The sequence below is a fragment of the Melospiza melodia genome, chromosome 29 (assembly GCF_035770615.1).
Source record: "Melospiza melodia melodia isolate bMelMel2 chromosome 29, bMelMel2.pri, whole genome shotgun sequence".
Taxonomy (NCBI): domain Eukaryota; kingdom Metazoa; phylum Chordata; class Aves; order Passeriformes; family Passerellidae; genus Melospiza; species Melospiza melodia.
In genome coordinates, this window is record NC_086222.1 from 7,341,233 (window position 1) to 7,354,651 (window position 13,419).

The window sequence follows — 13,419 nt, forward strand, 5'->3', positions numbered from 1 at the left end:
GCTGTGCCTAGTTCAGAGCCCAGCTGTGCTCCGTGCAGCTCCTTCCCTGATTAAACAATTCCCAACAGCCCCGTGGAACTGCAGCTCGGCTGAGCCTCGCCCACGCAATCCCTGCAACTGGCAGCAGCACTGCAGGACATCTTCCAAAAACCTGCCAGAGAGCCAGGCTGACCCTGCATCACACCAAGCACTGTGGCACAGGCAGGCAGCCTGGAGCCTTGCCAGGCCACCCCAGCCCGAGTGTGGCACAGCCGGGCCGGGATCGCCGCAGTGACGGCGGCACCACGCTGCCCCAGCCCGTGCTGGCGGGAAAGGATCTGCCAGGAATCAACAACAACACAAGTGCAGCAATGAGGAGCTGGGCAGATGGAGCCCAATCCCACAGCGAGAGGTGTTTGCTCTTATGCAAGGCCTTGGGAAGGAACAAACCCTTTGGATTCATGGCGAAGGGGCACGAGCCATCCCTCCCGGGTCAGGGCACAGTGCCTTGCTGCTCCCGGTGCCCATGGCACAGCCTCTGCCTCGGGTACAGACTGTCCCAGTGTGGCAGCACCATCCCTGCTGCTCTCCCAGCCCCTTCCCAAAGGCTGCCTCTCTCATTTGCACGGGCCTGAGGGCAAGTGTTTGCAGCCCAGACCAGTTCCAAGCTGCAGTGACCTACCCTCCCCAGATCCATACTGCTCTGGTTCTTTTCCTGCTTACAGCCCTGACTTCCTAAACTGTTCATTCTTTCAATTAACCCCTGAGATGATTCTGCCTTTGGAAGTAAAGTTTCCACTCACCTGGAGTGGAAACAAAAAGAATCCTGAAGACAATGACCACAATTTTCATTCACATTACAGTCACCCTATACAGCACAAGAAGGATACAATAGCTAAAAGGGGATAAAAATTAAATTTTCACATACATATTCCTTACACAGCTAAAGAAGTGTAAAACACTTCACTGAAAGTGAAAACTGGACCTAAAAGTTTGGGGATTTGAGGTGAATTAAATCTGCTTTTCAACTTAGGAATGCAGACAATGTATTGTTTTGCCTGCTTTATATTCTTTTCCTTTCACTTCCCAGTGCAGGGCTTTGATTTCAAATGAGCCTCTTTTATCATGCCTGTGTGGTACCCAGAACAAAGGAGGCCGGGGAAGAGTGGAAAGGGAAGGCCTCCTGTCTTCTCTGTCACAAATAATCAGATCCTGCAGGGCATTTAGTCCTTAAAATGAGCTCTGGCTTTTAGGAGGTTTTCTGAACAAATATGAACAGACGAGCCATGGCTACTTGCAAAGTGTCTCCTGTGATCACAGTAACGTCTCTCCCTGGGAATTTTATTTTCCAGAGTGTGCATTCCCTGCCTCAGGGCTCCAGCAAACAATGGGCTGGCAGTTTTAATAGGAAGCCCCTTTCTCCTGACCAACAGCATCAATAATAGTAATGCTTAGGGATGTGCCAGTCTGGGAAGGGAGGGAAGACAAAAGGATAAAGTGATATGCAAAAATCTATTGAGATTTAAATTGTAGACATTCCCCTCTGTCAGCTGCCTCTTTGGGAGGGAGGTATAAATCTGAGAGGGAGGCACTGAACTCCAGCCCTGCAGCCCCAGGATCACGGCTGGGGTGGAGGGGGTGTGCACGCTGGAATTCCTTCTCTGCTGGGATCTGGGTGGGAATCCTCACACAAATCATCCCGGACATGAAAGAGGCTCCCTTTAACAGCTCCGGTTTGCTACACACCCATGACCCGAGAACAAATCCAATAAAACAATTTACAACTACGGACCCAGTGTGGAGCAAAGTGGAATAGAAACCTCAAGGCAGAGATTAGTAAGAGGGAAACAAAAGTAAAACAATTAACAAGGAGGGGGAGAGGGGTAAGTATGTAAATTTAATCGGTATTTGGTCACCAAGCCAGGGAAGCTGCCCAAGGGCATGGATCCCCAGGATCCTTTCCCACTGCAGAAGCACAGGTCTGTAACCAGCAGCTGGGAATGAGAGAGAAATTACTGACACCAGGTATGTTTTCACCTGGCTGAAAACATGATCCCAGGCAGGGAGGCATCTGAGCACCCCGACGGCATCACACCCCTGCCTTGCTCCAGGCAGTGTCCTGGGCAGGACACCCCAGCACAGCCCAGCACCCCTGGGTCAACCAGGGGGTGTTCAGTACCATCAAATCATGGAATGGTTTGGCTTTGAAGGGACTTTAAAGCCCATCCAGTGCCACCCCTGCCATGGCAGGGACACCTTCCACTGTCCCAGGCTGCTCCAAGCCCCGTCCAACCCCTGGACTTAGACACTGCCCGGGATCATGGGGCAGCCACAGCTGCTCTGGGCACCCTGTGCCAAGGCCTGCCCACCCTCACAGGGAGGAATTTCTTCCCAATATCCAATGAAAAGTATGTACCAAGAGCCTTTTTCCCGAGGCACCATCACCACTGGGAAAGAAGAATACTTATCCAAAGCCACTCATTCCCCACACAAACATTACGTATCAGCCAAGTTACTAAGCAACAAGTGGCGCAGACACCTCGGCCCCCTCTCCGAGCCCCGGCCGGGTGACCCGGGCTATCGCTGCCTCACCTGGCCCTGCTCCCGGCCGGGTCCCCGCGCCCGCTCCGCGCCGGGCTGGCTCGGCTCCGCCGGGATCCGCGGGATGCGCCGGCCGCTCGCAGCCTCTGCGGCTCTGCCAAGCCCCTCCCCGGCTCCTCCTCCGCAGGTGCCTCCTTCCTTCCTTCCCTCCTCCCTCCCTCCCTCCCCGGCTCTCGCAGCCGCCCCGGCGCTGCCCCCGGGCCGGCACCGCCGCGGGACCCTCGTGTCCCTCCCGCCTCCCCTCCCGGGCCCGGGCAAAGGGCGCTGGGTGGGCAGGGAGGGATGGGGAGCAGCACACAGCTGCTCGTCTGTGGAAGGTCTAAAATATACATGTAAAACAACACCAGGTATAAAAATCTAGAAGGGGAGTGGCTGAGAAGATGAATCAGGCTGTGCTCGTTGGTGCCCAGCAACGGGACAAGAGGAACGGGCAGTTCCAGCTGAACGTGAGGGGAAATTTCCCTGTGCAGTCATCAAGCACTGAACAGATTGTCCAGAGAGGGTGTGGAGCGTCCCTCACTGGAGTTAATCCAGAACCATGGACACAATGCTGTGCTCTGTACTCTGGGATGGCCCTGCTGAGGGCCCTTCCAGCATGACCCATCCTGGGGTTCTGTGAAGGTCTGAGCGCTGCCTTTGTCCCACGTAAGCAATGGCTGCTCCAGAGCCTCCACCATGGGAATGGGCCCGGTGCCATCCCCTCAGCCTGGGAGCACCTCCAGGAAAACACACGGGCCAGGAAAGCTGCACTCACCTTCAACCACTTTCTCCTTCCTTGCTCCTTCATGTCACAAAAACTGAAGAGGACACTGTGCTGAGGGCCACAGCCCAGTCCCACCGGGACTGCGGAGCTCAGGGGCACATCGGCGCCACCATCCCTGTCCCTCAGTCCCTGCTCCTGCTGCAAATCCCCGAGGCCACACTGAAGATGTGTCTCAGCATGTGCAGGAGGAAGGGAGACACACCGGGCAGGGCCGAGTGCTCTGGGGGAAGCACGTCCCAGCTTGCAGATGTGACACAGGCTGGGCCCCACCGCCCAGGGAGCGCACCTCACACCAGTGTCCCTGATAATGTCATCACAGGAGCACTGTCCCCTCCCAGTCCGAGGGGCTAGCTGGCATTGAGCTGAATCAATGATCAGATCACTGAAAACAAACCCAATTAAAAACTCTCCGGGAGTTCTGCTGTTTGAAAGCAAAGCCAAATGAAGGGATCATTTCCCAGTGACCCAGTTGCAGTCAGGCTCCAGCCCAGGGCACAGCACAGAGACCCTGGGACTTGACCTGACTCCAGCACTGCCTTCCCTGCCCAGCTTCAGCCAGCACTGGAGCAGGAACAAGAACCAGGAGGGCAGGAAGCTTCAGCCAAGCTTTCTCCTAGTGCCAGTGTGGTTTGTGGGATTAGTTCTGCCATTGTGCTGTTTGACCTTGAGCCCCATTAACACCAGTTCATCAATCCCAGTAATTGCTGTCACCCACTTAAAAATGTAGGCTTGCCAGCTAAAGGTGAGCAACCTCAGGGTCAGAAGGATTAGGGAGGAATTTGCCTCTCTATCTGCAGATATCTTGATGAGCAGGAGGGGAAAACTCCTTTCTTTAGGTGCTCACGCTTTCTCCTCTGTGCTGTTTTCAAAATCGTTTGCTGACTCACATCTCCCAGTGATCCTGTTCTCCAGCTTCTCTGTACACTTGGTATTCACTGCTGGACTTGTTTGGCCTGGACAATGAGCACACTATCACATCAGGTTTACCTCAGCAGCCAAGCACGACTCCTAAATCCACTTCTCTCTGAAAAATTCCAAGTGCAAACCCTTTTCCCTGGTACCAACTCACCATTTTGAGAACATTCCTCCTACCAAACCCATTGATTAAAGCTGGGAAAATCCCAACACAGATGAATACAGCAGAAGCAATGCTATTCCAAATTAACATGCAAAATGCACATACAATTCCAAGCAGCATCTAGGACTTCAGAGCAGTAATGCTGAGCTGCCCAAAGCTGCCAGGATGTGTTGCATGCTCCCCATGTAATTTATTTCTTTTTACTGTAGGCCAGGCTTGGCTAGGAAGGCTCCTTCAAGGCTGGTGACCCCCCATTCACACACTTTGCTGGTGCCCAGTTTCAAACTCAGGCCAGGAGTTGCCCAATCCTGTTTTTGCTAATCAGAGCAGGAATGTAACAGCTGCATCCTCAATAACACAGAGCTGCCTCAGCTTCAGGCTTGGGTTTTACCTTTCAAATTACTGCTCTGAGGAGGTATTTTACTACCTGCAGTACAATGACACACCTTTCCCCCCATCTGCACTTTGTTTCCTGTAAAGGAAAATCTTTAATCCTTCGTAGGAACTGCCTTTCTTTTAGGAATGAAACCTGAGTGACCAAGATGTGACTCCTCTGCACCTGGGACCTTCTGCACCTGCACAGGGGTCTCTGCTCTCCAATCCACTGAACAGCACTGCAATGTCTTTTGCTGTTTCTGAATGTTTGATTGAAAATAATAAAATAATCACATGAGTCTCATTTTCTGTTCTATTTTTTTTTTTGCCAGACAATTCTAAGCATTTTTTTTAAATTAAGCAAGTGAAAGAGATGCATTCCCCACTCCTGAGGAGTTTGTCTGCTTGCCATGGAGCAGAGGAAGCAGATAATGAGTATCTTTTAAACCCAGCTAAGAAGCCCAAGCACTTGAAACCACAGAAGAAAGGGTCTATCCGTGTGCCTGTCACAAACTGAATCCTGAAATTCACCCTATGCTCCAAAAGTTATTTCAGACACAAGAACTGGGAAGGCAAAGCAACCCAGAGAATGTTATTAGTGCAGCTTGTAGCTTCTTCTGCTTTCTGCTTTTGCAAATATAACTACTGAAGGAGGTTCAAGCCATCATTAGGAGTTAGACAGTCAGGACTTTGCAATGCTGCTCCATCCTCAGCTGGATTTGTCCTGCAGTCAGCTGCTCCCAACACACACACACACACACACACACACACACATCTCACAAATAAACAAAAGCCCCTTTAAAAATAAGGGGTGTTGCTGAGAAATTACAGATGAAAGCACAGTGGGGAGTTAAAAAAAACAACAGAACAGCACATCATGACATGGAATGCCTTAAAATTATTAGATTTGATTCAGAGCTGTCAGCAAGCAGGTTTGACATGCAGGTATCTCATGTCACAGAGTACGGAATCATCAAATCCCAGAATGGGTTGGAAGGGACCCTAAAGCTCATTCAGTCCCACCCCTGCCATGGCAGGGACACCTTGCACTATCCCAGGGTGCTCCAAGCCCTGTCCAGCCTGGCCTTGGGCACTGCCAGAGAGCCACAGCTGCTCTGGGCACAGTGGTACCATGTGGTGACCGAGGCTTTGGGGGATGGAGCCATGGTCTGCCATGCCTTGCAACAAAAATATTCCAACTACCCCATTTACAAACTCTTTGTGCACAGAGGGGTGGTGGTGCAGCTGCTCAGCCTTTGTGACTTCCCAGGGCCAGTTTTAATGGCAGAGTTGAGCTGTGCACTGGCAGAACCCTTGATAAATCCATAGGCCAGGAAGAGATCAGAGCTTTGTGCCATCGTTTATGGTTAAAACTGCCTGAAGGATTTTCAAGCCACAGTCTGGCTCCCACACTAATTTACAGAATTATTCAGGAGAAAAGAAGAGGAAAAGCAGAGCAGAAAAAACTGCCTCTTGACATTATTTCAGAGCTTTTAGCATAACTGCAGAGTTTTGCTAAGCCAACTATGACTACAGTTAAGTCCCATTTTGACAGAGCTTGTGAGAAAGGAAAAAACCAACTTGTTTAAAAATAACAGCCCCCCCAACCTGAGGAAGTGGAGAGCAGGCAGAGTGAGAAAGCAGCACAGAACAAGTGAAAAGGGAAATGGCCTTATTAAAGCACATTGGTGCCTCCAACACCCTGCACTCAGCCAAGTTTCACTGCTCTGCTTCACACTGCTCAGCCTGTTCTGGGGGATCCAGCCCCTCAAACACCAGGAATGTTTTCATAACAAACATCAACACAGATCTTTCTTACCTGCACAGAACACAGATGAATGTCATTATTCATCAACTGATGTGCACAGATTCACACACCATGCTTGTTCCTTTCCTTTTCCAATTAAAATTCCCCAGGAAACATGGTCAAGGCTCACCACAAAATTATCTGTCAAAGTGTGAGATGCCTGAAGCTGCTGTTTATGGGCTCAGCTACTTTCCAAAGCCTCAGTGACCACACACAAGGACAAACTGCCCGATAGGGAACACAGGAATGAATCTGGCTCTTCCCTCTACCTGTGTTCCAGGCATTTCCCTGTGCCTGGAGGCTGATTTCCAGCACTGTAATTACACCAGTAGTGCCTCCCAGTGGGGATGTAGGATATGCTGGCATGGAGCAGAGGATGCTCCTCAATTGGCAGAGCTCTGCTGCTCCCCTTGCTCCTCCAAGCTGCTAAAGGGCTCCTAGGCCAGGAGCCAGGGGGTTGGGGTGGGCAGGGATGGGGTTTTTTGTGCCAGCTCTGTGTGAGATATTTTCCCTACTTCCAGGAGACTCAGCTATGCCAGGGGAAAACCTGAATGCAAATTTGGGGGCTGGACACAGAGGCTGGTTCACTGACACCTCCACCTTTGCCTCAGTGGGATTGTTCAGAGAAGGCAGAAGGTCCCTGGAGTATCCCCAGGCTCAGCCTGCACCTGGTGGTCCCACAGGACAACACTGGTGTCCACCAACTGCCCTGGGACCACTGGCTTTGCACTCATGGTACTTTCTGAGGGGACACAGGATCCACTCCCTCGGGGCTGGGAGGGCTCCAGAAAGGCTTTCATAGATTAGAAAACTCTCTTTGAGTTCAGCTAAAAAAGAAAAGAAGATATGAGTGAAGCAGCAGGACCAAAGGGTCCCTTCCTCCTGCTCCTGGGCCCCTGAGCCTCAGGGTCCCTTTTGTTTCAGTGCAGCTTGTCTCCAAAGGATGGATCTCCTGCCCCAGCTTCCCCTGTGCCCTCCAGACAGAACACTCATCCCCAAATCCTGCTCTTCTACTCCAGCCTTTCAAATCCAAGCCTCTTGAAGAAAATGTCAACCAACTCACTCAGAACTTGCTGAGAACCACCCAGACAGTTTCCATAGCACCCAGGAAATGTCACAGAAACATGGATTTGTTCTCACTGCAAATACTGCATGAAAATCACCTAAAACTCCTCAATGTGGGGGCAAGGAAGAGCCAGGGGTGCTCCTGAAGCACTGCCAAAGTGCACTCCTGGCTCTCACTGCCATTGTCAGAAACATCTGCACTGTTAAAGGATTAAAGGATTATGGAGAAAGGAGAAATACATGAACTCCCTAATGCTCTGCATCCTTAGGAACTTTGTGAAGAACAATTCCTGCTCATCTCTCACTTAGGAGTTAGCCAAGGTTTAGAGATTTTGTTTAGGCTAAGTGTTTCAGATTTGCCACTAAAGGTAAAAGGCAAAAGCAAGTTACAAATAAAAACATGTCCCCATAGGCAGGGGGTGTAGAAAGAATATTTGACACTTTTTAACTCTAAAACCTGCTCCTTGTAAATCGATCACCTGTCCCAGTTTGGTGAAGCACTCCCCAAAGTGCAATCCCCTGCCATCCTGTGTGCCTGCAACTCCTGCCATGGGACACTGTGGAGAACCCTCAGCTGGATTTCCATGCAGGTCTAGAGGAACATCCAAGCCCTGGCCTCTTGCAAAAGGGAAATGGGATGGTTAGAAGATCACTGACAGTTTCAGCTCACAACTGGGAATGCCAAGAGCATCCTGGGCCCTGTGGGGAAAGGGAGTGCAGCAGCAGCCCCAGATCCAGAGCCCTGCTGGTACCTTCTCCCAAACTACTGCTGGAACAGCAGAACACAGGGCTGCTGCCTGGCTGGGTGAAGCACAGCAGGACTTTCTCCAAATGCAGTCCCCCAGAGAGGGCTGTGAGCAACTCCTCATGCCAGGCAGGACTGAGCTGCTGCTGCTGCTGCTTTTGGGATTCTCCTCCATCCAATTCCTGCCTGCCCAGGGAACACTGAATTTTTGCCATGTCTGTTCCCAGCACACAGGCTCAGGAAGCTGTTCTCTCCAACTCCTACTTTTCCAGCAGGATCTCAGATTTTATGGTGCAAAATTTCATAGAGGACCAGATGAATCCTGTATTTAGCAGCACTTCCACAGATCAGCCCACAGCTCTCATCCCTTTCTGCCAAAAAATGGGAAGGAACAAAAGACAAATCACTTAAAGCAAGGGAAGGATGGCAAAGAGAAAGAGAAATGAAATTAAAAGCTCAGGAAAATGCTGCTGCAGTTCTGATCTGCAGTACAGACCTAAAAGGACTAAACAGTCTTCTAGTCCAGAGCAGACCCTGCAATAAATCCCCTTCTCCTGAAACCAGGTAATTACTGGAGCAATTCAGGGTAAATAAGCACTTCTCAGAACTCACTGCACTGAAATCCAGCAAAGCAACACAATTATTGAAGGTAAAGGTTGACATTCCTAATGTATCCAAGATCCACACTACCAGCAAAATAATATTTTTTTAAAGCAAGCTTTCAGCACTTCTGATGGGAGTGAAATAAAGCCCTAAATCCTAGTTTAAAAATAAATCCTCCTCTGATGACTGGAGAAGGAACAATATGCATCCAGACAAGGATTGCAGAGCTTTACACCTAAACCACAAGAATTGCAATCAATTCAAATACAATTAGAAGAGAGGCCTGGCACTTACCAAGCACTTCAGTCACTGAATTGCACCAGCACTGGCTCCTTCATGAACTGAAATGTTCTGCCAGTGCTGTTGGGTATCAGGAAAGGTTCCTCCTCTGCCCAGAATGGTCACAGCCCCGAGGCTGCCAGAGCTCCAGCAGTGTTTGCAGAATGCTCTCAGGCACAAGGTGGGATTGCTGGGGCCAGGAGTGGAACTGGATGATCCTTGTGAGTCCTGCTCAGGGGATTCCATGAGTCCATGGTTTTGTGGATAGCAGGACTGAAATGAGCTTTGACTGGCTGTATTTATCAGCATTGCTTTGATATCAATTATCCAATAATAACCTGTTCACCCTGGGATGACCTCTAGGAAGGCACAGTTCAACCCCAACCCCAAGGGACCGGGTGAAACAGAGGGACACAGGAACAATGTTGTCTGAAGCCTGGGCAAGAACTCTGCCCTTTGCCTTGGTGCCAAGCCCTGCCTGGAAATGAAGCTCCCACACATTGCTGCCCTGCTCTCCTAAAATCCCACCTGCAGTCTGTTTCCAGGCACTTCTGAGATCCAGGGAAACAGAAGTCCAGGTATGATTTAACACAACAAGCAAATAAATGGGAATGTCTGTTGTCAAATACCTTTCAATAACTGAGGATCAAATGTTTAATTACATAAAATGTACCAGGGACACATCTCAGCTCCTCAGTTCCACTGGAACACTTTAATTTCACCTAGTGCCAGTTCTGCCAAGAGACAGCCATGTTGTCATGGCAATGCCAACACAACACAGTTGTTTTCTGCTCTCACAGTGCACTGGGCACACAGGAGGGTTGTTTCCATTGCCATAAAACCATGTATTTAACCACATTTCTTCCCTCTCTCATTCAAGTAAGGTCTTCCCTCCAGACCATGGTCACAGAGGGTTTGGCAGACTCTTTGGATAGTGAGGCACAATTGAAAGCCTGGGAAAAGAAGAACACTTTATATTTAGAAATGCAGCAGCTGGGGGAGAGAAGAAGCTGATTTCTGATACACAGCTTAACACCCACATGGCTGCTGATACTGCAGAGTGTGCACAAGGCAAGGCCCAGGTGTGCTGAGCAGCACCTTAAGATCTGGATTCACTCACTGGGTCTGGAGATCACATGCAGACAATCTGCCCCTCAGAAGGTGCTTCTCAGAACCAGGCACTGGCTTTTCTACCCAACAGTTTTTAATATTAAAAAAAATGAATAAATCTCTATTTCACTACTTATTACACTACAGCTAGGTTCTGCCAGCAAGCCTAGGGGTTAGTGAGTGGTTATTGCTACCACACACGGGGTTAGAGGGGGTTAGGACAGACAGTGATGGCACAGAACAGGCTCTACCTGAGCTCAGGTGGGACTGGTTCAGAGCCTCGGTAACAAATGCAGAGCCTGGCTTTACACTATCCATCTCCAAATCTGATAATCAGGGAGGGGGCACAGGGACAGACAGAAGGCAGGAGAGAGGACAAGGTTAACAATCTCCTAGAGGGGACTGCAGGAGACCAACAATTCAGCGTGGAGAGACAGCAATTAGAGAGACAGAGCTGGAGAAATCCAGAGTTCAGTGCTGGGCATGCAGAGCTGAGCTGCTCTGGGCTGTTCTAGGCCTGAACTGTGCCTGCCCATCAATGTCTGTGTGCCAGCAGGAGCAGACAGTGTGAGGGAGCTGATCCACTGAGCTCACAGAGTGAACAGCAAAAACCATGGGCAGAGCTGAACTAAGCTGAGAGAACACCCAAATCCCTGGAAAACTGAGCTGGGCATGGAGTGGGTGCTGCTGGGGCCTGAACAACTGGGCTTGGAGCTGGCTCAGCACTGAGCACAGGGTGTGCAGGCCAGTTCCAATTCCAATTCCAGACCCTGCCCAAGGCAGCAGGTGGAACCAGATGATCTTTAGGCTCCCTTCCAACCCATACCAGTCTGGGATTCTGAGATGCTGTGCACAGACCACCCTAAGCAGAGTTTTCACTGTTAAGAGTACTAAAAATTATATAAAATATATGTCAGTTTATGTTGGCAAAAGCTGGAGGAGAAATCAGTGATTTTTACCACAGCACAGCTTGCAGAGGAACAGCCTTTGCTGTGGCTGGGAGCCTGAAGATTTTGGGCTTGTGGTCAGGGGCACTTTGTCCCAGTTATAAAACCCTCTCCAGCCCCTGCCTCCCCGTCCAGAGCTCAGCTCATTTATCTGAGCCCAAAAAAGAACTTCAGTGCCTACATGAGCCCAGAAAGGAACTTCCCCCTTGCCCCAGCAAAGCCTGAACAGGACCTCAAATCCCCATACCTAAAACTACAAATATCTCTAAATTCCTGGTAGTGGAAGCCATGCTCTGTGGCACACAGAAATAATTTAAAACAGCCCCAGAGCCCAGGAGTGCTCATCCAGGGGAGGATGTGGTTCCCCAGCTCTGCAGTGGTGCTCTCAGAGCAGCCACAGCCAAGTTTGTCATCTCTGTGGCAATTCTGTGACTCACAGAGGGACAGGGCTGTCACAAGGAATTAATTTCACAGGAAAAACAAGCAGAACCACTATGAGCCTCATAGCTTTGAGCAGAAATATTAGAGCTGCTCTGTTGTCAGAAGCTTCCTTCTCACAGCTGAGAGAGGAGGGGGACTCCACACTGACCACTGGCATTAAATAACCAGAAATGTGGCCATTCCTTTTTTTTTTTTTTTTTTTTTTTTTTGTTAAAAACCTAATAAAAAAGTCTGCCTGAAAAAACAGACAGGCTAAAACCTCCCTTTGTTATCTCAATTTAACTGCTGCTGATCCTTGGCAGGAATTGCATCTCTGAAGGGCTCAGGGATCCAAGGAACTTGACTGTACAAATGGAAAAACATGAAGAAAAATCTTTTCTCCATATTTGTGTGCCCAAAGGGAACTCCCTGGATCTCACAAGATTCACTATTCTGATTCCTCCCAAATTTTCTGTCAGATTATTTATCAGTGGACGTGGCCAGTCACAGCAATAAATTCTGCCCTCATTCTTAAAGCCTCCATCCCAGTTTCAGTATTCCCTGGCTCCTGTGGGTTTGGACATGGGCAGTGCAAGAAGCCTCACCTCCCTCTCAATGACATATCCCAAATATGTCAATATTTGTCAATACACAGCCCCTGCTCTCCTCCTCTGGACATTCCTTGTGCCTGCAGGGTCTGGAGGTGTTGGAGGTGCTCAGGAAGGTGCTCAGCAAACCAACCCTCCCCAGCAGGACCAGGTTTTCCTGTGCTGGAGGAGCCCTGGGAAAGGGAGCCCTGCCTGTTCCCCCTCTCCAGGGACAGCAGCACAGGCTGGCAGTGGTGGCTGGGCAAAGGTTGTATCTGTGCCCATTTCCATCAATATTCTATATTTTATAATTGTCTCTTTACAGTATTTGCATATTGAGTTTTCAGACTGAGTTAGGGAATCCAAACAACATCCCAGGGGGAGCTGATTTGTGCAAGTGAGGCATTTGCTGTAAAAATGACAAATCCACATGACCAATCCCAGGTTTGACTGACACCAGGTTATTGCTGTGACGTTCAGACCAGCACTGGCAGGATCTAAAAAAGACCACAGCAACGTGAAGCAGGACTATGAATAAACAAGCCACATATTAGTTCACTTCGGGCATTGTCAGATGTTAAGCACAAACACCATTCCCTCACTTAAAAAAAATAAAATTGGCTTCTGAAGGTTGCCATGTTCTAACAAACTTCAATAACTGTGTTTAATTCCTCCCCATCATCCATTTTTATCTTCTGTTTCTTTCACACTGACATTCATACTTGGTTGTGTGACACTTAATTTCTTTCTTTTTAATATTTTCAATCTTTTTATGGATTCAAAATGATTCTATCACCCCCAGAAAAGAGCTATAACCAGCTTTGTTCTTTCCCTGCTGTATTATTTTATGTCCCAATATCTTTTTAAAAAGCACCTTAGAACAAAGATTTGTTTTGGTTTCCCCTAAATGTCCTTCAGGGCATCAGTGCTACTGACCTGCATGTACAGAAGAAGAAGGAAATAAAAAGGAGACAGAGAAACAAGGCAAGAATGAAAGAAAGACAAAGGAATAAATGAAGCCATACAAGGGGGGAAGTAGCTCCAGGACGCTGGACGGGCT

The 13,419-nt window shown here is 49.3% G+C and overlaps 1 protein-coding gene across 6 annotated transcripts in view; it reads right to left on the bottom strand.

Moving 5' to 3' along the window:
- The window catches only part of ARHGAP32 (Rho GTPase activating protein 32), a 247,282-nt gene that overhangs the window by 47,541 nt on the left and 186,322 nt on the right, over positions 1 to 13,419 (bottom strand). The window contains exon 1 of one of the 6 annotated variants that reach the window (XM_063178519.1): positions 2,572 to 2,656. The exons of the other annotated variants lie outside the window; for them this stretch is intronic. The gene's annotated coding sequence lies outside the window, so the exon portion shown is untranslated. Of the gene's footprint in view, positions 1 to 2,571; positions 2,657 to 13,419 lie in introns of those variants that run through there. 6 annotated transcript variants of the gene reach the window in all.